General features: G+C 41.0%; 1 protein-coding gene across 1 annotated transcript in view; it reads right to left on the bottom strand.

Moving 5' to 3' along the window:
- GJB3 (gap junction protein beta 3) overlaps positions 1 to 24887 on the bottom strand; it is a 53981-nt gene extending 29094 nt beyond the window's left edge. The window contains exon 1 of the mRNA XM_073615438.1: positions 24736 to 24887. The gene's annotated coding sequence lies outside the window, so the exon portion shown is untranslated. The remainder of the gene's footprint in view (positions 1 to 24735) is intronic.
- Between the last annotated feature and the right edge of the window lie 1017 nt (positions 24888 to 25904).

Below are 25904 nucleotides of genomic sequence, written 5' to 3'. Positions count from 1 at the left end.
AGGCGCTTTTTTTCTACTTATCTCTTCCATGTTCCTGGAGCCTGCTTCATGCTTCCCTAAAGGCTTGCCCTGGATCACAGACTGTTAGCCAATATACAAAGGTTTTTTTGTCCATTTGTTTTTTATACCACATTGTGTCATTTACCCATTAGTTTTCCCAGTGGGCATGTATATTATATCTATTCCCAACCAGCAACAGTGCTACCTACCATAGTTTTTGCTCTGTACAGATTTTTTTGTTTACTATGTGTGCCCTTTACTAAGGCAAGAGATGGATTCTAGTCCCTGCTTTGCAGGAACACAGAATCCATCCCTTACCCCCTGTCAGAACAGGGACCCTGTTCTGTGTACTTTACAGACGATCAGCGGGTGCCGGAAGACATTGAGTGCCTAGCAGCCAGCGGCACCCACTGATCGGCTTCTGCTGTGAACTGTTACAGCAGAAGCGGCCCGCTGGCAGCATGTGCGCACCCCCTAGCAGGCGGAAGCTCAGATTAACTTATACAGTATATGTATTTGATCCGGTCCACAGCTGCCGCCCTGTAGCGTAAAACTTCTATAGGGCTGTCAGCGAGTGGTTAATATTCAAGTAAAAAAAAATCCTGTGCTTTAGGAGGTTGTTACACTAAACTCTCTTTTTTAGAAATTCAAGACCCTTGTTAAAGCACAATAGTTTGTAATTACAGGCTCTAATGTCTTCTTAAGACCATACATTTAAGCATGGTTTCTCATGGAATCCATTAAACCCTAAGATTCCTCCAGAGATTGCTAGGGGTTCCTTGAGCAATGAGAACTTTCTGCCTCTCAGGTAAATTCCCACTGTCCCCATTGTTCTCTTTAGCTATCTCCCCAATGAGCACACGTGTTATGCTGGCCATAGACTATACGAAAAATTAGCCGAAATTCAGTCGTTTAGACAGTACGTTTGTTTTACGGACAGTTAATGGGCACAAAATCGATAATCGTTGGGACGTTTTTGAGCTGAAAAAACAAAGGACAAGTTTGGAAATTTTCTGCCGAACGAACGATAAATTGAAAATGTTAATGTGTTTCCCGTCTGAACTGTCTGCACTAGGTGTATGTAAAAAAACAAACAAATAATGCATTAATGTATGTCCACTGAACGATTTATCGGTCATTACATGATGGCACTATCGTTTGCGCTCACGGCCGAATGTTCGTTTTTCAAAAATGGGTTTGGCCGATTTTTTGTATAGTGTATGGCCAGCATAAGGAGCATTCTTTTAAATGACCATCACACTAATAGATCATGAGTTGTAGATATACAGCAGTCGTTTTTAGAAGGGGTGCCCTGAGACTGGAAAGTTATTTTAATGGTTCCTCTGAGCTGAAAAGATTGACAAAGGCTGAATTAGAGTAATATTTATTGACTTTCAATTCTTAAAAAATAAATAAATACTGTAAGTAAATAAATAAATAAATATATATATATAATTATGTGACAGTACGGATCCCTGTCCTAGTGATTGTCACCCAGGATTCTCAAATAGGCAGGTTGAGAGGCTCCAGGAGGATTATTTAATTTGGAGGAAACTGTTTTATCAGTTTCCTCTGTGGTTGGTAAAATCCTGTTGGGGACCTGGAGCCTGGAGATTTCATAGCGATCTGGGTGGGATGGAATCTCCAATCCTGGGACCAGGTTTTGGGAACAGCCAGGAGTCTGGCTTGTAGATTGTACAGGTGGGTCCTGGGCTTATAGCAGAGCCAGGACCAGGGTTCTGGGCTCCACCCTCCCGAGGAGTCCAGGTGTGCAAGGGAGAAGTGTGCATGTCTGCACAGTTCTTCTGGCCTGGAGCAGCGTGCTGAGGTACAGGAACTACGTTATAAAGCCAAGAGGTCTGAAGCAAAGCCTGAGCAGCAAAGCTGACCAGAGAGCCAGGTGGCTTGGTATTTTTGTTTATTACTACATTACTGCTGTGAAGTTGAAACCCCGCGTGGGAGTTCTGGATGGACATTTTCTTTCTTTAATAAAAGTGGGCCTACAAGCCCTTAAACGGCATATCTGACTTGGACTCTGCTCACTGGTAATATATATAAACTAAACGACAGTATACTGGCATGAGACTGCATTAAACTCCTATCAATCAAACAAATTCATTGTCTTGAAAGATTGTGTCTACTTGGTCACACAGAGTTTCAAAACCATCCCCACTATCCAAGACCAAAAAACAAGTTTGACTGGATTTGTGCTTTAAATAATGATAGACTGGCTTTTACTTGTAGACTCAGAGAGGGTACTTTGGACATAGACCTTCGACCCGCTGACTTCTTCCAAATGTCAACCAGATAGTCCTATAACTATAAAAAAATATTACAGGAGGGACAGAGACCCCCTGAAAAGGAATCACGGGTGGACCAAGCTGCTTTATAAAGGATATAATTTTATTATACAAAATAGGAAGTATTAGGAACTGCACTTTGATTCATTAACAATTGGATAATCGGTGTGTGTGCGGTCAGTATGACGCAGCTGCTCTTAAATGGACAACGTTTTCTTAATTTTAATATAATCCTGGTGTTGGTGATGGGTACCCTGTCTTAGTGTTTTCTGTATTTTGTATAATAAAATTATGTCTTTATAAAGCAGCTTGGTCCGCCCGTGATTCCTTTTCAGGGGGTCTCTGTCCCCCCAGTAATATTTTTTTTATAGCTGTTTTAATCAGTCAAGGAGACCACACTAATCATAAGTGAGTCTGCATTAGTAAGGACACTACACAGGTATGCAATTTACTACCGAATGTTGTAGTATTTAATAGTGAGTTGATGGTCCCCCCCCTTTTTTTGCAAATAGTCCTACAACTATGCTCTAGTGACCTAATAGTTCTGGGCTGGGATTATTTTCTTATTGTTTGTAACTTAAATATAGCTGCACGTGCAAAGCTGGCAGCGTGTACAAACTCAGCCTCAACACGTGAATGCATATCATTCTCTTTAGGATGAGCCATGATATACGGGTGTTTTTGAACAGTGGCATGACATCGCAATAAGAGGAATTTAAATTACATGATATTTAAGTAACAAGTATAGCTAGCTGCGTGTGTAAATTCTTTCAGTATATTCACAATTGAAGGACCCATTCACATCAGGTGCATTGGGAATGCAGGGGGCAACCTTGCCCAGCACAGTCCCAACCTAAGGCAAAAAGCCTGTTTCCTATCATGCCAGTTTACACCAATTCACAATAGTGGTGTACATTGAAAGAATACAGCATGCAGTCCTTTTTTTCACAGCATGGTTTATATTAAAACTGCTTTGTATTCAATAGTACATTATTTAAATAATCAAATACATTTATATTTTAAATATAAGCAGTATAAGTACCTGAATTTGACTTGGTTTTAGTCCCTGTGATAGGGAAAAGGAGCACTAGGAGTGAGTCTGGTGTGCTGCAGTGCTCAAGCTAACAACCCTTCCCTAAAAGTGCAACAGCTAATGGATAATTATAAAGTCACTCTCATTCACATCCATTTTGCTCATGGACACAGACAGCTGTTTCTTCAGAATAACAAAAGGTAGGAATATGTTTGGTAAAATCCTTGCTCACCTAGAGGTGGATGTTTTTTTTTTCCTCAACAAAAGTGGTGTTACTCTTTAACTTAAAAAAGGAACTTACATAGTTACATAGTGGGCGAGGCTGAAAAAAGACATCAAGTCCAACCTATGTGTGTGATTATATGTCAGTATTACATTGTATATCCCTGTATGTTGTGGTCATTCAGGTGCTTATCTAATCGTTTTTTTTTAAACTATCGATGCCCCCCGCTGAGACCACCGCCTGTGGAAGGGAATTCTACATCCTTGCCACTCTTACAGTAAAGAACCCTCTACGTAGTTTAGGGTTAAACCCCTTTTCTTCTCATTTTAGTGAATGGCCACGTGTCTTATTAAATTCCCTTAGGCAGAAGTTTTATCCCTATTGTGGGGTCACCAGTATGATATTTGTACATTGAAATCATATCCCCTCTCAAGCATCTCTTCTCCAGAGAGAATAAGTTCAGTGCTCGCAACCTTTCTTCATAACTAATATCCTCCAGACCCTTTATTAGCTTTGTTGCCCTTCTCTGGACTCTCTCCAGTTCCACCACATCCTTTCTGAGGACTGGTGCCCAGAACTGGACAGCATACTCCAGGTGCCGCCGGACCAGAGTCTTGTAAAGTGGGAGAATTATCGTTTCATCTTCAATCCTTGTTATTTCTGCCCCACTCTTTCTGGTGTGTGCGGCCATCTTTGAATATCGGATGCATGCACAGTTGTGCTGAAGGCCTCTTCCAGATCTTTGGACCCAGCAGAGACATGGCACATTTGCGCATGTGTGGAGTTCCTGCCCGCGCACATATGCAGCTGGTATTTGGCTACCTGCAGAGTCTACGCATATAGGCAAAACCCCCCTACACATGTGCACAGATGAGCCACAGGTCACAAAGTCCTTGGCACACTGCGCATGTGCAGATTATCCACAACACGCATGCATCCATCAGTAGAACTGCCTCCTGCAATGTGTGATGTTGACACTCCAGGAGGCAGTGGGGGGCGCTATGCACAAGAAGGTCAGAATTTATCTACTCGTGGCAGGTAGAAGGGGAGGAGCCAGATGGAAACAAAGTTATTTTATTGGGAGAAGGTCCACTTTAACTGCTGCAAAGAAAATCAGGTCAGACAGGGCTGTCCTGTGTGGGAGAGCTGTGTAAATTTCAGGACCGGATGGACAGAAATACGAGTACTTTGGCACATAAACAGCTCCTATATATGTATTTCCTCTGTGTATTTAGCTGTTTACCTAGAGTTCAGCTTTAAGTTTAACTTAATAAATCTTTCGGAATAACCTGGGTCTTTATAGTACATGTAATAAACCATTTATGCTAAACACACAATATTTATCTTCATTTGGCAAACAACTGTGTTTTATCAATGAATTAGGTGTGGCAAAGCAAGTATATTTTGAACTTATCTATACTTTATTCTTGCATTTGAAAACGATTCTCATAGCCAGTGTAAATAAAGTGAATGAGGTCAGACAATAAATTATCAATTTAGCTGATAACTTTTGTTTACCTTTAAAGTCTATGAATACATAATTTTCCTGAGCAATAACTGGCTATGTGAGAAGAACAAATGTACTTTGGAGTAGTGCAATGTTACCACTGATACAGTGTTTAAACCTTGTATGCCAAGCTTAACAGTAAATCTATAAACTATAAAGTGCAACATGACAATAAGTCAATATAAAGTGCAAACTATCACAACCTAGAACATAGGTATTTTATAATAATCCCCAAAGTCCACTTCCATTTATCATATACATTCAATGTGCATATTATGCTCCAATTTTCATCCGTGCTTTATAACAGGAACTTTTCACCACTTCATGTGCTGCTACCACCTTCTAAAATGGGCACTCACCAGAGCCTAGAAAAAGTTTTGTCTTTGCTTCATATAGGGTAAACCACTCCACTATCCTGGCGTTCCTCCAGCTTGTTAACCACTAGGGGCTCCTTATATCTCCTTGTCAGTGTTGGTATCTCATAAAAATTAAACATCCATCATTGCGCAATATATTTATATAAAATAAATTTTGACTAATAAGTTAATATCCAGAATGTGTAAAATGTGCACTCACAATTTAAAGTGCCTTAGGACTGGCACTAAGTCCTTCCAGCGATTTGTTTTAAAGTTCCGCTACGCCGCTTCATTCCTTGAGTTCGGCGTTCGTTCCAAGCCTCGATCTGGTGCTGGTTTGTGAAAGGAAGTGATGTCTGCAATTGCCCAGAAGTCTCTACGTGTTTCTCATACATACATGCATCATCAGGAAGCTTCCTGATGACGCATGTATGTATGTGAAACGCATAGAGGCTTCTGGGTCAATTGGAAGTTTGCATTTTATGATATTTTGCACTTTTTATTAACTTATTGTCACGTTACACTTTATAGATTTACTGTTAAGGTTGTCATACAAGGTTTAAACACTGTATCAGTGGTAACAACACACTAGCACTTTTTGGTTCAGCACAGTTACACTTCTTTGAATACATTTTTCCCTAATCTATGGTACAGGGCCTTTTAACTGCAGCAGATCAAATTTCATTATTAAAATTTCACTATTATCAATATTTTAATTTTTGCACCGGTGACACAATTCTTCATTTTTTGACTCATCAAGACTGCCTATGCCTGCATTTTCTGCCCCCCACCCATCCTCCATTCATAGAAGCTGTACTATAGTTTCTATGAATGAAAAGTGATCTATGAATGGAGGACAGGTGGATGAATAAAAGATCTGTCTCCTCCATTTATAGATAACTTTTCATTCAGAATTTGTTCTGCTGGTCTGTGAATTGAGAACAGGCTGGGTTTGCCTCAAACCCACATCCAGCTCAAACCCAAAACTCATCCCTAGATACGATGTGTTGTCCAAAGTATTTGATTTGTTGTCGTGTTTGTTATAATAGAGATCAGTATGTTCTCATCTGCTTTTTGCCTCTTAGTCCATACCTTAGAACATATGTCAGTTACTGTGGTCAAGGTTCGTGAAGCAGCAGATTGCATGCATTGAAGGAGGATGACGGTGTTAACATTGCAAGACCCTTACTCACTATTCTCCGTGAAGTGAGGAAACATTTCATTTGGGAAGGAGTGGCGCTAGTAAGTGGTTGCTCATTAAGAGGCAAAAATGTGAACCACAGAACAGCAGCTAGAAGTCTGGGTGTAGAGTTTCACTCATCCAACTCGTCAGACAACTTTCCTTAAAACTAAACTTTGTATTATGAAGAGAAAAAAAGTTCTCGGACTAAATGGTGTTAAAAAAAAAAAAAAGCAAATGTACAAAGTAGGTGAATGCTTAAGGCTTCCATTTGCATCTGCTTATTTTTAGCGTGCTAAGAAAAAGTCCTGCTTGCTGCACCTTTAATGTAGCTTCCGGCAAAATGTGCATTATATAGAGTTCAATGGTAAGCCATGTAAAACATGCAATGTAAATACAACATATCACACCTAAAATGTAAAATATGAATGGGGATTAAAGTGACCCTCTGGCCAGGTCTATGGATTTTAATGTATTTACATAGCCTTAATAAACAGTAAATGAGATTTAAACAAGCAGCAGAGCTATGTAGCTGCAGGCACTATGCAGTGAATTATTCCCAAGGATCACAACAGAAGCATTGAGCTCATTGGGGCTGGGTTCACACTGCCACATGGAGCGACTCACAGCAGGGGTCCGGTACATCTCTGTTCACCATTTCAGGTCCGATTTCAGTCCGAATTTTTGGCTGAATTTGGACCAGAAACAGACCAAAAGACGCACAGGACTCCTGTGCAATTCGCCCTGGAGCCTCCCTGGAGATGTGTGATCTGGCTCCATAGAGAGCCGGTCACAATCTCCTGACATGCGATTTGGATGCAGAGAAACCTGCATCCAATTTGCAATAGTGTGAACCCAACCTGAAGGATAAGAGCTCTATAAAGTGGGACCAAAGCTACTCCCTTTCAAATGATGTTTACATCCAAGAGCTGTCATATTGCTGCTGACATCTTCACCTGGTCTTATTCCGAGTTTGGCGTCCATTTTCATTGGCTAACACAGGATAATATGAGTGCATGTGCATGGAAATTGTTTCATTCCAGATCCTATGGATGCCAAGATTTTATACTTTGCGCATGCACAGATAAGTGTACAATCTAAAGAAAATTGTTAGCAAGCAGGTAAGTGACATACAACGTTTCTTCTGCAACAAATACACCGCTCCTAAACCACTCCTGCCCATTGAAATTAATGGGGCAGCACGGCTATACAGCCGGCATAGCGCTGCTGCAGCGGCTCTTTTCGGGCGGTTTTAACCCTTTTTCAGCCGCTAGTGGGGGTTAAAACCGCCCCGCTAGCGGCCGAATACCACAGCTAAAAGGACGGTAAAGCGGCACTAAATATACTGCCGTTTTACCGCCGACGCCGCCCCTGTCCCCGCCCCAGTGTGAAAGGGGCCTAACATAAACTAGCCCACAAATCACTCCCCAGATCATAGGCGTGCGCAGCCTATTGGATTAGGGTGTGCACTCCAAAACTCAAACACACACATGTGTGGGTATATATATATATATATATATATATATATAGACATATATATACAGACACACACTTTTAAATAAATGTAAACAAACATTTTGAAATGTGTTAAAACAATTTTTAATATTTCAATACATTTGTACATCTTATGGCAGAGCTGGTCAGAGGGAGAAAGTGGGGGTGAGAGAGGGGGGAGGTGGGATCAGTTGGCAGTGGTGGTGGGGTGAGGGCATGGTATCAGTGGCAGTGCTGGAGAGGGGGGGTGATCAGTGGCAGTGCTGGAGGGGGGGTGATCAGTGGCAGTGCTGGAGGGGGGGTGATCAGTGGCAGTGCTAGGGGGTTGATGGGATCAGTGGCAGTTGTGGTGGAGGGGTAATGGGGTCAGTGGCAGTACTAGGGTGGGATGGGTGGCAGTGATGGGGGGGGGGTGGGGATCAGTGGCAGTGCTAGGGGATTGATGGGATCAGTGGCAGTGCCGGGGGGATGGGATCATTGGCAGTGTTGGAAAGTTGATGGGATCAGTGGTGTTGACGGTGGTTGTGGTGGGGGGGGGGAATGGGATCAGTGGCAGTACTGGGAGAATGGGATGAGTGGCAAGGTTGGGGGGGGATCATTGGCAGTGCTGGGGGTTGATGGGATTAGTGGCAGTGGTGGGGGGATTTGTGGCAGTACTGGGGGGGATGAGTGGCAGTGGAAGGGGGGATCAGTAGCAATGCTGGGGGGGAGATAGGATGAGTGGCAGTGTTGAGGGGCATGAGATCAGTGGCAGCAGTGGTGGAGGAGATAGGTAGGGGCAGTGCTGGGGGGCATGGCAGCAGTGTGGTTGGGGATGGGATCGGTGGCAGCAGTGGTGGGGGATGGGATTAGTGGCAGTGCTGAGTGGGGGAGATAGGATGAGTGGCAGTGCTGGGGGGCATGGCAGCAGTGTGGTGGGGGGATGGGATCGGTGGCAGTGCTGGGTGGGGGGATGGATGGGATCAGTGGCAGTGCTGGGTGGGGGGATGGATGGGATTGGTGGCAGTGCTGGGTGGGAGGATGGATGGGATCGGTGGCAGTGCTGGGTGGGGGGATGGATGGGATCGGTGGCAGTGCTGGGTGAGGGATGGATGGGATCGGTGGCAGTGCTGGGTGGGGGATGGATGGGATCGGTGGCAGTGCTGGGTGGGGCGATGGATGGGATCGGTGGCACTCACTTGCTCTCAGTGTGGACTCCATGCTTGCTGTGTCTCCGGCTCCCTCCAGGATTCACGTGTTTCCTCACACAGTGGAGACCTCCTCCTTCCTACTGGATCAGCTGGCTATTGCAGTCCTTCGGATGCCATGCCCCCATCTGCCTGCTGCTGTAAATTCAATGGGCGGAGCCGTGGAGAAGCTGGGTGGGCGGTCCTGCAGCAGTTACTTAGAACAAAGGAGTCATGGGGAGCTGGGAGGCGATGCCAGCAGTTCTAGTACAGTAGCTGTTGGAAACATAGTGCACCAGGCTGGATGAGAGGGGCAGCAGGCGGCATATAGAACAACCGATGCTCTGCATTTTCCTCCATACAGCCCCTGAATGCTCGCTTCTCCTTCTCTTCCTCCCGAAGGCATTCAACGGCTGTAGGCTGGAAAATGCAGAGCATCGGTTGTTCTATATGCCGCCTGCTGCCCCTCTCATCCAGGTGTAGACAAGTATGTCAGGGGATTAGGGTGTGCCCAGGCACACCCGGCACCCCCCTGTGCACGCCTATGCCCTAGATACATACTTACCTTGATCTGGTGGGCATGGCCCCCATTGTTTGCTTACATCTTGAGCCAAACTTATTCTGTGTCCTGGTTGTGCATGTGAAGCAGCTACTTATAGCATACCTTCCAACTTTCTGAGATGGTAATGAGGGACACCAAAACTATGTGGGGATAGGACAGGCCTCCACCACACCCCCCTAAAGTAGAATTATACAAAACAAAAATAAATAAATATTGGTAAACCCATAAGTGCTTTTTTTTACCACTACTATTCCTTTATATTGGCTTTTGAAATTCACAAATGCAGCAATTTAGAAATTGGATGAAAGGTTTAGTGCTGGGAATTGCTTTTTGATAGATAAATAGTGCATTTTTTATACAACGATATGGATCGGACCAAAATAAGGGACAAATGAGGAGGAAAGAGGGACAGTGTTCCAAATCAGGGACAGTCCCTCCATATCAGGGACAGATGGGAGCTATGCTTATAGACATTTATGAGAAAACCTCCTGAGAATGGAGATGCTAGAAATATAGTTCTATAAAAAGTGTTTGTGAAACTACTCTTTTTTTTTTTTGCTATCTCACCAGCTCAGTTCACCTTCCTTCCTACTCCCAGTCCCAGCATTGACCCAACAGCCTTTTAGGCCTGATTCGCACCTATGCATTTTTAGTGCTTTTTGCATTTTGCAGATTTGCACTACAGAACGTGTTCCATAGTAAACAATGTTAAATGGACTGTAGTGCAAATCTGCAAATATGCACAAAGCACTAAAACTGCCTAGATGTGAATCCAGCCTTAATCTCCTATGTAAACACAGAAAAGGAACTCCGAGAAAGAGAGAAGTGGGAGCTGCCTGAGATAACTTTGACGATATCATTGCTTCTGCTGTAAACTTTGAGAATGCACCAAATTAAATTCAAGATACTAACTATAACTTACAAAGCCATCCACAACCTGGCCCCAGCTACATCACTAACCTAGTCTCAAAATACCAACCTAATCGTTCTCTTCGCTCCTCCCAGGACCTCCTGATCTCAAACTCCCTTGTCACCTCATCCCATGCTCACCTTCAGGACTTCTCCAGAGCCTCTCCCATCCTCTGGAATGCTCTACTCCAGTCTGTCCGATTTTCTCCTACTTTATCCACTTTCAGATGATCCCTGAAAATTCATCTCTTCAGAGAAACCTATCTGGCCCCCACCTAACAACTGTACATGTATCTTCTCAATCAGCACATTGCCCACAGTTATTGCCTTTTGTATCTCTTGACCTTCCCTCTTAGATTGTAAGCTCTAAGGAGCAAGGCCCTCTAATTCCTACTGTATTAAAGTGTATTGTATTTGTACTGTCTACCCTCAAGTTGTAAAGTGCTGCGTAAACTGTTGGCGCTATATAAATCCTGTATAATAATAATAATAATAATAAAATTGATACACAGTGCCTGCAACTACAGAGGCCAATACTAAATGTCAATAGCCTAGCCTGGTTGCATTTCCACTTTAACATATAAATGTAGGAACATTTCCTTCCTGCTTCAAATGATTACCAAAAAACTAAAACTGGCCATACACTTTTTTCCTTCAACTGGGGCCTGGATAAAAAAAAGGTAACAGATTCCTCCATCCACATAAATGAGGTAAATGGAGGAATCCCCCCCCCCCCCCCCCCCCCCCCACTGAAACATTGTTTTCTGACTGCTGCTGATTGAGGAAAAGTTTCCAACATGTCCCTACGACAGATGTTTCCCAAATTTTTTACTTCTGTTAAGGCGGGGCTGCCACACACTGATCAGTGTATGACCAGCCTAACTGTAACCCTAGCCTGTGTTTCCTTTCCAATATCCAGTCTAGACAATTAAAAATTAGGTGTTTTCACTTGGATTAGTTATACAGTAAGCAAAATAAACAATACTGTTGTTAATAGTATTAATAGTAACATTACTCAAAGAAATAATGAGCCACATAGAGCTTCCAAACATTGATATACAAATAGTATTTATGTAAGCTGCTATTTGCATATCATTTGGCACACCTCCACCCCTATATAAAAATGTCTGGGCCTGCTGCTAGGTAGCTTGGGCACACAGAATCATGTTGTGGCATGAGGGTTGGGCAGTGGGTCTATTCTCCACTACCAGGAAGTTGGTAAACCGCAGGAAGCTCACTGCATTTTTGAAGTGAAAGTTTTTGCAGCAACAGCTGCATGATAACAGCTTCTTCTAGAAGACACGTTCTGCTCTCTTTTACAATACATTTTATATGACTTTTGAATCAACCTGAGCGTCAGAATATTGGGATTGAGTGCCATTTTATTGACTTGAACATTTTAAAGATATTTTGTTGTTATGTAGTTTTTACGGACTTATTTAATTATCGCTTACTTGAGAAACAGTGCCTTGCAAAAGTATTTACCCCCTTGGCTTTTTACCTATTTTGTTACATTACTGCGTTTAGTTCATTGTTTTTTTTTTTAATCTGAATTATATGTGATGGATCAGAACACAATAGTCTAAGTTGGTGAAGTAAAATTAGAAAAAATATATACATAAAACTATTTTTCAGAAATTAAAAACTGATAATTGGCACGTGCGTATGTATTCACCCCCTTTGTTATGAAGCCCATAAAAAGCTCTGGTGCAACCAATTACCTTCAGAAGTCACATAATTCGTGAAATGATGTCCACCTGTGTGCAATCTAAGTGTCACATGATCTGTCATTACATATACACACCTTTTTGAAAGGCCCCAGAGGCCTAAGCAATAGGCACCACTAACCAAACACTGCCATGAAGACCAAGGAACTCTCCAAACAAGTAAGGGACAATGTTGTTGAGAAGTACAAGTCAGGGTTAGGTTATAAAAAAATATCAATCTTTGATGATCCCTAGAAGCACCATCAAATCTATCATAACCAAATGGAAAGAACATGGCACAACAGCAAACCTGCCAAGAGACGGCCGCACACCAAAACTCATGGACCGGGCAAGGAGGGCATTAATCAGAGAGGCAGCACAGAAACCTAAGGTAACCCTGGAGGAGCTGCAGAGTTCCACAGCAGAGACTGGAGTATCTGTACATAGGATAACAATAAGTCGTACGCTCCATAGAGTTGGGCTTTATGGCAGAGTGGCCAGAAGAAAGCCATTAATTTCAGCAAAAAACAAAATGGCACTTTTTGAGTTTGCGAAAAGGCATGTGGGAGACTCCCAAAATGTATGGAGGAAGGTGCTCTGGTCTGATGAGACTAAAATTGAACTTTTTAGCCATCAAAGAAAACGCTATGTCTGGCGCAAACCCAACACATCACATCACTCAAAGAACACCATCCCCACAGTGAAACATGATGGTGGGATGTTTTTCAGCAGTCGGGACTGGGAAACTTGTCAGAGTTGAGGGTAAGATGGATGGTGCTAAATACTAGGATATTTTCGAGCAAACCTGTACCACTCTGTGTGTGATTTGAGGCTAGGACGAAGGTTTACCTTCCAGCAGGACAATGATCCCAAACACACTGCTAAAGCAACACTTGAGTGGTTTAAGGGGAAACATGTAAATGTGTGGGAAGGGCCTAGTCAAAGCCCAGACCTCAATCCAATAGAAAATCTGTGGTCAGACATAAAGATTGCTGTTCACAAGTGCAAACCATCCAACTTGAAGGAGCTGGAGCAGTTCTTCAAGGAGGAATGGGCAAAAATCCTAGTGGTAAGATGTGGCAAGCTCATAGAGACTTATCCAAAGCGACTTGGAGCTGTGATAGCCGCAAAAGGTGGCTCTACAAAAGAATTGACTTTAGGGGGGTGAATATTTATGCACTTTCACTTTTTCTGTTATTTTGTCCTATTTGTTGTTTGCTTCACAATAAAAAAAATAAAACACATCTTCAAAGTTGTGGGCTTGTTCTGTAAATTAAATGATGCAAATCCTCAAACAATCCATGTTAATTCCAGGTTGTTAGGCAACAAAACATGAAAAAAGCCAAGGGGGGGGGGGGGGGAATACTTTTGCAAGGCACTGTAATTACAGTATGTTTTACTTTTTATAGATTTTTTGCCCTGAAGAAGGCGGAGGCTCTTTTCCCAAGAAACACGTTGGATGTATTTGAATTATTTTAACTAGTAAATGTTTCAAAAAGGCTTTCAAGTGAGATGAACTTTTTTTTAAGCACACCTAAGAAGGTACAGATGTTGGACAAGATGACCTAGCTGGCAATTAATGTTCAAGTTTATCCCACAAGTGTTTAGTAATGTTGAGGTCAGGGCTGTGTGCTGGCCATAACAATTCCTCAACACAAAATTAATCAAACCATGTCTATATATTGGAATGAGCAAGCCACATAACAATGATGTCACGTTTAAAAAAATTTCAGTAACACAAATATATGACAAGACGTCCCGCCTGTCATCCACCCATCTAACGCATTTTGCCAGAAAAGGGCTTAATCATGTCATATTGGAGCTGGCTTTATACACAGGGGCACATTCATTCCAGAACCCAGACTGTTACTAAAGTGTTGGAAGTGCACAGTTGTCTAAGATGTTCTTTTTGCTGTAGCATCGCTGTAGCATCACCTGTACACAATTTTAGTACACTACTGGATATCTGGCATAGCCATAATAGCCACTAAGTTGTGCAACACTTATGACTATGTAGCAAAATAAATATATAAAAGGCAGAGCCTGGCACAGTCAAAACTTTATATGGATCATTGTAATTTTAAAAGCAACATGTTTTTATACGTCATTCTTAAATATCTGAGAAGGAATGCATCTTGTCTGGCATGTTTAGGTGACTTTTGTCACAGATCAACAGTATGCTAACTGTTGGTTGCCTGAGTTTCTGTATACAAATATTTTCTTTTCATGTAGTTTTGCTTTTTATATACTACAGAGTGTATATTAGCCTAACATTTTTATTCAAGTTTAATTGTATTGTTTGATAGGTTTATTTAACCACCTCAATACTGGACATGTGCGGTTCATTTCATTCCAAATTAAAATTCAGACCAATTTTCGTTATTCGGGTGCATCCGAATTTCTCTATTAAAATAGTACAGAGTTTAAACGAATCCGACAAGGAAATTTGAATTCAGACGAAATTAGAATTCAAATCGTTTTCAAATACTTTTCAAATTCGAATAGTTTTTCAATTTCCAAAGAGACTATTTGAAATTGATTCGAAAACGAATCAATGAAATGAGTCACGAAAACTAATTGAACTACATTAAGTAAACAAATTTATGTAAATAACAAATCAAAACTAAACAAAAGTAAACTATTTTTTTCGTTCTGCACATGTCTAACTTCTACCCCCTTCCTGCCCAGGCCAATTTTCAGCTTTCAGCACTGTCACAGTTTGAATGCTAATTACTCAGTCATGCAACACTACCCACATGATATTGTTATCAATTTTTTTAAACAGATTTATTTTGTATTCAATCATCACTGGGATTTTTAGTTTTTGCTATATAAGCAAAAAAATACCAACAATTAACAGTTCATAATTTCTGTTATAAAATTTAGCAAAAAATTAACCGCTTCAGATCCGGGCCATTGCCAAATGACGGCAACAGCGCGGATCTAAATTGCCGGGACGACGTCTATTGACGTCGTCCCGTGCACGAGCGGCCTGCGCGCCCCCTGCAGGGCGCGCGCGGCACGCTCGGTGATCAGCGAGTCTATGAGACTCGCCTGATCACAGATCAGAGTAAGGGGTTGGTCCCGACCCCTTACCACATGATCAGCTGTCAGCCAATGACAGATGATCATGTGATGTAAACAGAGCCGGTAATCGGCTATTTTTCCTCCTCGCGCTGACAGCGTGAGGAGGAAAAAAAAAAACCCGATCACCGGCGGCCGTGATCGGGACATCAGTCCCGATCACGGCGATCTTCTGACACAAAGCAATAGGCAGCAGTGCTGCCTACCAGTGCCCACCAGTGTCACCCATCAGTGCCCACAGTGCCATCAATCAGCGCCACCCATCAGTGCCCACAGTGCCACCCATCAGTGCCCACAGTGCCACCCATCAGTGCCACCCATCAGCACCCACATCAGTGCCACCCATCAGCACTCACATCAGTGCAACCTATCAGTGCCCATCAGTGTCACCTACCAGTGCCCATAAGTGCCCATCAGTGCCGCCCATCACTGCCCATCAGTGCCCCCCATCAGTGCCGCCCATCAGTGCCCCCCATCAGTGGTACCTATCAGTGCCCATCCGTGCCACCTATTCCTGCCACCCATCCGTGCCACCCATCCGTGCCACCATCCATGCCACCCATCCGTGCCACCCATCCGTGCCGCCCATCCGTGCCGCCCATCCGTGCCACCCATCCGTGCCGCCTTATCTGTGCCCATCAGTACCGCCTTATCTGTCCCCATCAGTGCCGCCTTAACTGTGCCTATCAGTGCCGCCTTATCTGTGCCTATCTGTGCCAATCAGTGCAGCCTATCAGTGCCCACCAGTGCCGCCTCATCAGCGCATATTAATGAAGGAGAAAAATTACCTGTTTGCAAAATTTTATAACAAACTATTAAACATGATTTTTTTTTTTCAAAAATCTCCATCTTTTTTTGTTTGTTTAGCAAAAAATAAAAACCCCAGCTGTGATTAAATACCACCAAAAGAGAGCTCTATTTGTGGGAAAAAAAATTATAAAAATTTCATTTGGGTACAGTGTTGTATGACCGCGCAATTGTCATTCAAAGTGCATTAGCGCTGAAAGCTCAAAATTGGTCTGGGCAGGAGGGGGGTTTAAGTGCCCAGTAAGCAAGTGGTTAATCTTTCTTCATAAATTTAGGCCAAAATTTATTCTGCTACATTTCTTTGGTAAAAATAACCCAAATCAGTTTATATTTAGTCTGTGTAAAAGCTATAGCATGTACAAAACTATGGTATACAGTATATCTGAAAATTGATCAATCCTGATGTACTGATAGCCTAGCTAATTTCTAGAGGCCCTAAAATACCAGGACAGTACAAACAACCCCCAAATGTCCCCTTTTTGGAAAGTAGGCAGTCCAATGTATTTAATAAGGGAATTTTTTTTTCACAATCTTTTTTTTTAATACTGTCATGCCACCAGAGCAGTACAGCATCATCATATGACTGGTGTGGCAGTGATCAGGGATACTGTCTGATGGCAGTATGTAAAAAGAAAAAAAAACATTTTAAATAACTTTTTTCCAAATTTTTTAACCGCTTGCTGACCAGCCGCCGTCATTATACTCTGGCAGGTCGGCACATTCCCTCAAACCATTGTAGCTGTATGTCGACCCTTTAATTGGAGGTTTAGCAGGCGCGCAAGCCTGCTGTACTGGGGGGGGCCCCGATGCGCATGGCCGGCGGTCGCTATCTCGGCCACTAGAGCCAAAACAGGGTCGTTTGTGTGTATACACACAAATCCCTGTTCTGTGAGGAGAAGAGAGACAGATCATGTGTTCCTACTAGTTAGGAACAATGATTTGTCATCTCCTCTAGTCAGTCCCATCCCCCTACAATTAGAACACACGCGAGGGGAACACAGTTAACCCCTTGATCGCCCCCTAATGTTAAACCCTTCCTTGCCATTTCCACAGTAATCGGTGCATTTTTATAGCACTGATTGCTGTATAAATGTCAGCGGTCCCAAAAATGTGTCAAAAGTGTCCGATCTGTCCACCATAATGTCGCAGTCCCAATAAAAAAAGAAAAAAAAAAAACGCTGATCACCGCCACTACTAGCAAAAAAAAAAAAAATTTATAATAAAAATGCCATAAATCTTTCCCCTATTTTGTAGATGCCATAACTTTTGCGGAAACCAATCAATATACACTTATTGCGATTTTTTTTTTTTTTATTACCAAAAATATGTAAAAGAATACAAATTGGCCTAAACTGAGGAAAAAATTAACTTTTTTTAAAAAAAAAAAAATGGGGATATTTATTATAGCAAAAAGTACAAAATAATGTTTTTTTTTCAAAATTGTCGCTCTTTTTTTGTTTTGTTTATAGTACAAAAATTAAAAACCGCAGAGATGATCAAATACCATCTAAAGAAAGCTCTATTTGTGGGAAAAAAAGGACGTCAATTTTGTTTGGGTACAGCGTCGCACGAATGCGCAATTGTCCGTTAAAGCGACGCAGTGCCGCATCGCAAAAAATGACCTGGTCATTGAGCAGCCAAATCTTCCGTGGGCTGAAGTGGTTAAACACTTTTTTTTTTTTTTTTTTAATATACAAATATTTTTCTTTTTTTAGACTTGAGGTGTTTTTCAGGCGCTAAAGATAGTAAAGCACCTGTAAAGCACCTAAAAAATGCCTCCCCTGCAGCCCCAGTGTGAAAGCACTGGAGCGGTGCGCTTGCAAGACGTTAGAAAAAGTCCTGCAAGCAGCATTTTTGGAGCGGTTTAGGAGCAATGTATACACCGCTCCTTCACCCCCCCTGCCCATTGAAAGCAATGGGCACCGCTGCTGAAGAACCTGCAAAGCTAGGTGGGACTGATATTCTGTATCTTTTGTAGGTGCTTATTGAGTGACATATGTTGTGTCTAAGGATGCAAGGGGTCCTTGCCTTCAATGAAGGAAAAGGAACAAACTGCAGTTTAGGCCATATATTTCTTTATTAAATCAATTGGTAGAAAAAGTGTATCATTGAAAGGAAAGCATAAACAATAGAAAATTACACATGGTAAATACTGACAACATTGTCACTTAATAACACATGCCCATGAGCTCAGCCATATTCAAGTCATCCACATGTGTAAATCACCTCAAGTAGTTTAGTGTGACTTAACACATAATGCTTATGTACATCAGACAAGGTGAGTTCTGGAAAACCTTTGTAGCACAGACCGTTATCCGTATTGTGCTTAACCATGGACTTCCAGACTCCGTATTTGCCTTTAAAGCTGCTGCATTTGGTATCTACAGTATTAAAAAGGCATTGATAATCAGACAAATGCAATTTTGGGCTGGAAGGTGTCCCTGCCAGGTAACGAACAAGGCGGGTTTGGTTTCTTGGTGTAGCACTATCAGTCATAGAAACGGTACAGCAGTGGAATGCAGCACGTGGTGATGTAGCAATGTGACTTGAGTCTAGGAGGAACAGATCTGCAGTAAGCCTTTTAATCATTCAGCACTATGTTTCCATAAAACATTTAAGATGGCACCGCATGGGAGTTAAGTAGAAGGATATAGTCAGCTGAGTCAAAGCACAAAGCCGCAAAAGGTGTTCAGGTTGTGATCGCTTGCTGGGTATACCAGCTTGAAAAAGGCTCACTGTTTGGACGATATTGAATTAGTCCTTGATTGCAGGGACAAGGTGGTGAATCTAGAATCCTTTGCAGGGGTCTGCGGGTATGCAGGGTTGTGAATCTCTGTATTCCTAGTCCTGGTGAAATGCACAAGGTGTCATCCACTCAAAACCGGCATGGGGCCGTCTGGCCGTCTACTTCCAGTTTCCAGTTGTTCGCAGACTTCCGGTTTGCGGAGACAGGGTGAGGGCTAAAGGGTGATGAAAAACCCATGGGGTCCCCATGGAGGTGCCTTGTATTTGTCTGTAGTAAATGCCCAGAAATTTAAAGCAATTGTTGCTCAAGGCAAATTGTAGCATATCAAGAATGAACCTATTTTAAGGCCCCACATGTGGAAATTTCTGGTCGAGAAAGTGTGCTACCGCTGCCAAACTCCATACATGGGGTATGGACGTATAAAGAGACTCTACATCAGTGCCTACCAGGAGAGTTCCAGGTATACAATAACTTCTTTAATTTTTGCTAATAGGTCAAGGGTGTCTCTGACGTATGAGGGTAACTCAGACCATTTTTTTCAGTAGGGCATCTAGGTATCTTCCAATCCTCTGCAAAACAATCCTTCACCGCTGAAACAATTGGCCTACCTGGCGAGTTTGTCAAGAATTTGTGGACTTTAGAAATCATGTAGATGGTAGCAGTATTAAACGCCTTTACTTTCAGGTACTCCTATTCATTCCTAGAAGAAAAAAGGCCGGCTTCAAGAGCAAGCATAAGTTTAAAGTTTAGTTAATTAAGGAGGTAAAGGGATTAGTAGAAAGTTTTTCATAGGTGGATAGGTCATTTAATTGCCTTTTTATCTAGTTTTCATTGTATTCTGTTGAGAGTAATACCACATTACCCCCCTTGTCGCTTTTCTTGATGACCAGATTTGGTGCCTCCTTCAGTTCTCTTAAGGCCTGGTGTTGTTCAGGGTCCAGGTTGTCTTTTCTTCCTCTTTGCCAATTCACCTTGGTAAGATCATCTTGAACGAGGTCTAAAAAGACCCCCAACCATCCATTTTTAGGGAAAGGGGGCATTTTTGGTCAATTTTATAAGTAGGTTGGCATCTCGTTTCCATGGGCTAGAAGGAGTAGGGGTAGGTTGGTCATTGCCCTCACTTTCCGTTAATAGGGAGGTGAGTATATCTAGAGCCTCATCATCTTGGGATTCAGTTAGAGAGTTCCCATCTTGCTCTTGGGTAGGTCTTTGATGTAACTGTAATCTTTATATACCTCAAACTCGTTCATTGACCCAGTAGGTGAGTAGGAGAGTCCTTTTTAAAGCAATTTTCTATGTCTATCTTCTAATTTAAATTCTGAGAGGTTAATAATTGTCTTGGAGTGTTGGTCAAGATGAGGGTTTTGGGGAATAATGTCTAATGATGATGGGAAGATTATCTCGGTCATCTCCGCTGGCTCCGGGTATTGGCCCTGGTAGTTTCTTCTTTGTCCTCAGCACTTTTGTATTTTCCTTTTCCTCCTGTTCCTCTTGTGGGTATTGTGATCCCTTTGGTGGTAGTTGTCACCTCCAAAGGTGACCGTTTTTGTTCTAAAAACCACCATTCTTTCTGTGTCTTCCTCACTCTCTGAGATATTTGGTGCTCCTCTGGTTGAGGATCGTGACCACTGACGGCCTTTTCTCAAGGTGCTTCTACCTCTAGTCTTTGTCAGGTCAAAGATTTCTCCCTTGGCCCAATTATCCACGTCCCTTTTGAAATTTGGATTGTTTAGCGTTTCAAATTTTTTTTTGTATTTTAATAACTTCTTTTTTTAAAATTTTGTTTTGTTTTTCAAATTCTGGTTGATCCTTGAAGGGTTCAAGTTGTTGCAGACTAACCTCAATTTGTGATTGTAGCTCCGAAGCTTGTAATTTCTCCTCCCCCACTATGCGTTTCATTATGGACACTCCATGAACAATACATTTCTGCTTTCATTTAGTTAAAAAACGTTCATTGTGCAGATGTTCTGCTGGAATGACACGCTCATGTAAGCCTCGGGGAATTAAACTTTTGGCAATGTAAGATTCTATAGATAGCATATCCCATTTCCTGTTTAGTTGTTTTATTGTAAGCTTTTTATGTAGTTTAAATACATTTTTTTTATTGGCTCGTCCGCAGAGAAAGTGGCTTCTTCCCCTCTGTCACTGAAAGTCAGTCTGCTTTCCTCCTCTATGTCATCTCCAATTACAAACGCTATCAGTGTACAACTGGGGTTTAACCTGATACACTTTTTCTACCAATCGTTCTAATAAAGATATATCAGGTTAAACCTCATTCATTGAAGGCAAGGACACCTTGGGTCCTATTCCCACTTCCCTTTTATTTTGACTACTTCTCCTGTCTTGATAAGAAACTCAACCTAATTAGGTGAGTTGGTAACCTGCCACCTGAACTAACCAATGATATTGGTCATCAGGACCCAGCTAATTGCATTTTTATATATTGTGATGTGTCTATGGATGCTCAGTTGTATCTATGAGGCAGTCTTGGCCTTACTTATCTTAATTGTTTTCTATTTCTGTTACTTTAATAAAACTTTTCTTGATTTAAAAAACAATGCTTATCACAATGATGATCTCATCACTGTTTTAAGTAATCATGTGTGATTGGCCCCTGTACCATGTGATCACTGTGACCAATCACAGAGATCACAATAAATGGCTATGAATGAAAGCCATTGTGTACTATTAACTATTAACATTGATTGGTCACAGTAATCACATGGTATCGTGATCGGCCTGGTACAACGATCTTTCTTCCACTGGGTGGTCGGTGCCGGTGGTCACAGCGGGTGACAGATTGTGCTGCTGTGCGCTCATTAGGGTGCGCATGAGGCACATTACTGGAGGATGTCCACCCAGGATTAGAAAGTTCCCCCCAGCCGAAATTTTACAATAGGCCATGCGGAAAATGGTTAATTAGCACAGGATTGTATAGTGAAGCGGAATAAAAGCATAAGCATGTTTTATTAACATTTTTAAAAGGATAAACATGATCTAAAGGAAACTGTCCTTCTTTATGTATATATTATTTTTACAGAATGTAACACAGATGAACACATATCTTATGATAATTTATAAGCATAGCAGTTCCAGAGGAAATGCTGGACAAAATGCTCATAGCCTCTAGATAATAATAAAAGTTTCCTGTCCCAATTTACGGATATTAGAAAGCAGCGTTTTGTTGGCCTTTGGTAGCTGGCAACATTGTAATATTAGGCAATCAAAATGAACAGATGTACTGTAAGATATCACCTGTTTTTATTGGCAAGAAGGTCATATCAAAATTTGTATCTACAACATTTCTGCTATTAAAAATGTAACTTGCACCACATTTGGTTTGGGTTGGATTTTAGGCCAAGTGTGGGCTAATTCCAGAAGCTAATGAGCTTACAAAAACTATAACTGGAACCTACATTTAGGCCTCCCTGGCCTGTTGGATTCACAACTTTGTATTGCAGGAATATGCACTAAAACCCTTGTCTTTACAGGCACGTTCATTCTACATAGCATTCCCAATGCAAATATACAGTAGACTTTACACACGGCTGTGTATTTTCTTCCACACAGTTAGGTAAATTAAAAGACTATTCAAAATAAATATGCTGCTTTAACACAATGTGTTGCAGTACATAAAAATGAATGTGTTAGTGTACACAAAGTAGAATGGACTATTTGCCCCTGCAATAAGAAAATTAATTTTTGTGTAATAGGGATAGATTCTAGTCAACAAAGCAGCGCGACGTGGATGGCAGATGTATTGATTTGCCAACGCTGTCAGTCCAACACTGTCAACACATGCATGATCTTATTACTCTGTTGCTACTTATAATTTCTTTTCTAGTGAGGATAAAATATTTGAATTATCAAAAACTCTATAGTTCATTTTTTTTCGTTTATAATGCAATCTGTCCTTAGTGTATGTGTGTGTGTGTGTGTGTGTATATATATATATATATATATATATATATATATATATATATATATATATATATATATACACACACACACACACTTAGATACATTTTAGGAATGGTGTCCAAGATGTACAGTTAGTGTGTACTTTTGTGTGCAAACTCATAGTTACATCAACACTCGTCAAAAAAGGTGCAGAATTGGTTTGGTTACCACAATCGCATGCCTTGCAGGAAATTTTTTCTATGCACTAATATTAGCCATAAGAACTTGGGATAACAGCACCAGAACAGAATGGGAAGTAAAAAAAAAAAAAAATATTTATTATTACTTGCTTCCAACTCTCCCAAATATGATTTCCCAGAAACAAACAAACAAACACATATTGTAATGAAAAACACCCTGCGATTCCACATTTGTCTAAATAGTTCCAACTTCATTAAAATCTGAAAAGGAGAATAAAGCTCCACCTATTTGCTTTAAAGACAATATATAAATATATAGTTATTTTGAGGGGACAGCAAATTTACACTGTTATACAAGCTGTACACTCACTACTTTACATTGTATCAAAGTGTCATTTCTTCAGTGTTGTCACATGAAAAGGTATAATAAAATATTTACAAAAATGTGAGGGGTGTACTCACTTTTGTGAGATAGTGTATTTTTATCTTGTTTTACCATTACAGTGTCTGTTTGTCCTATGTGGTATTGTGTAGCAAATAAGCTAAGCAGGCTAGTCTGTATTTTTCTACACAATGTATAATTTTGTGGGGATCTCCAAAGTCTATAAATTGGGCAATAAATATTATGCTGTTTAGTTAATTCACAGCAATATAATGCGCTTACTCTTTACATAGTTAAATGATCCTAAAGTCTTTTTTTCAGAGACAGGAATTGTTATTTTTGATGTGCCAACACTGCCATAATATAATCTGGTTTATAAAGAAAGTGCAATCAGAACTACATTTTAATATTTGGCAAAACATGAATAGCTAACTAACTATACAAAAGTATTCTGTTGACCACAGAAGTGAACATACAATTGTTTTCATCTTAATAAGAATCGGCATGGGAAAACACAAGCACTGAATAAAACTGTCTTTGTGAGGGACAGCGACGGAGACAATGGGAAGGCTCTGGTTCTGTCTATAGTCTATATGTATGATCTGTAGTCATGTATGATATTTCTGCTCTCTTTTGTTCTGTATGCTGTACTTCTATACCTCTATTGTCCTTTGTCATCTATATTGTTACATACAAATCTCTTTTTTTTTTCTTCAAAGGAAAATATACTATATATACACATCTATTTTACATTTCATATGGATCCATTGGATTTCACATGATTTTGTTCTTGTCTATATTTCCTTTCACTGTTACATAATAAATTTTAAAATTATTTGTGCTTGGGAACAGCTCTGGGGTTCCACAAAAAAAGTTGTGTAGTTGATTTCAAATAAGGCAAGTTACATTTGTGTAAGTAAGTGTGCTATGCATTACAAATACAAGTAAAAAATGAGCGTTGTGAATACTTAAAATTACAGAGATAAGGTGAAAGGATAAGGAACTGAACAAGGAACAGCAAAGTTACTTTGAGAGCTAGTTACACTTTGTACCTGTTATACAACGAAGAGCAGAAGCACTAAAGTAAGGGTTTCCCATGAAATGCTCATTGTTTTTGTGTGTTCTAGGTTAAAAGTTACACAGTTCTATAAGAGAAATTGTTAATAGAAAGGAATCCTACCTGTATGTCAGTGGGAAAAGATCCTGACAGACCTGGATCTAACTCAGCTGCCAGAGTCACAATGTGCTGACTTGCTTAGATCTTACTGAGGTGTGTCCAAGAAATACCTGAACAGGTTGTGCCTTGTTAAGATTGAGGCAGAGACTGCGAGAGAGGGGGTTGGAGCTAAGGAGAAAGTACAAAACATGCGTTAAAACTTTGTGTATTTCCTGTATCTCCAGGAAAACACAAAAAATACATTTTAACTTGAGATCCCTCTAACAGCTGTTCTGAACTGAACCCCTATAAAGTGCTACTGGTAATGCATCTGCAAAAGGCTTTTTGATTTTCCTTGTTAAAAATTGGCGACTATCATTATGAAACAACAGCTAAAACCACAAATAGAAGTAAATATTTGTTTATCCTAATAGAACTTGAATGGACACATATTCCGTTTGGGGTGGAGCTTTTCCATAAGCACCCAGGTGCTAATGCTGACGTATAATGGTCTTGTATTATCAAAGTGGGGCTGAGTGGCTGCATTCATGCATATCCTTTCTGTAAAGAAGTCTTTTTCAACTCTTTTTTTTTTACAATATGGAACCCTTGAAACAAATTTTGAGTCTCGGGGAGCCACTGCTTTTAATTAACCACTTCAGCCTACGGAAGATTTTCCCCCTTAATGACCAGGCCATTTTTTGCAATACGGCACTGCGTCGATGTAACTGACACTTGCGCAGACGTGCGACGCTGTACCCAAACAAAATTTATGTCCTTTTTTCCCACAAATAGAGCTTTCTTTTGGTGGTATTTGATCACCTCTGCGGTTTTTGTTTTTTGCGCTATAAACAAAAATAGACCGACAATTTTAAAAAAACAAAAAACAACATTTTTAACTTTTTGCTATAATAAATACCCCCCCCCCCGCCAAAAGTCTTCATCAGTTTAGGCCAATATGTATTCTTCTACATATTTTTGGTAAAAATCGCAAAAAGCGTGTATTGATTGGTTTGCGCAAAAGTTATAGCATCTACAAAATAGGAGATAGATTTATGGCATTTTTATTATTTTTTTTTTTTTTTACTAGTAATGGCGGTGATCAGCGATTTTTAGCAGGACTGCGACATTGCGGCCGACAGAATGGACACTTTTTGGGACCAGTGACATTTATACAGCGATCAGTGCTATAA

This window comes from Aquarana catesbeiana, linkage group LG02, assembly GCF_042186555.1.
Source record: "Aquarana catesbeiana isolate 2022-GZ linkage group LG02, ASM4218655v1, whole genome shotgun sequence".
In the NCBI taxonomy this organism is placed as follows: domain Eukaryota; kingdom Metazoa; phylum Chordata; class Amphibia; order Anura; family Ranidae; genus Aquarana; species Aquarana catesbeiana.
The sequence above is the reverse complement of the archived record's forward strand: the minus strand, read 5'-3'. Positions and strand labels throughout refer to the sequence as shown.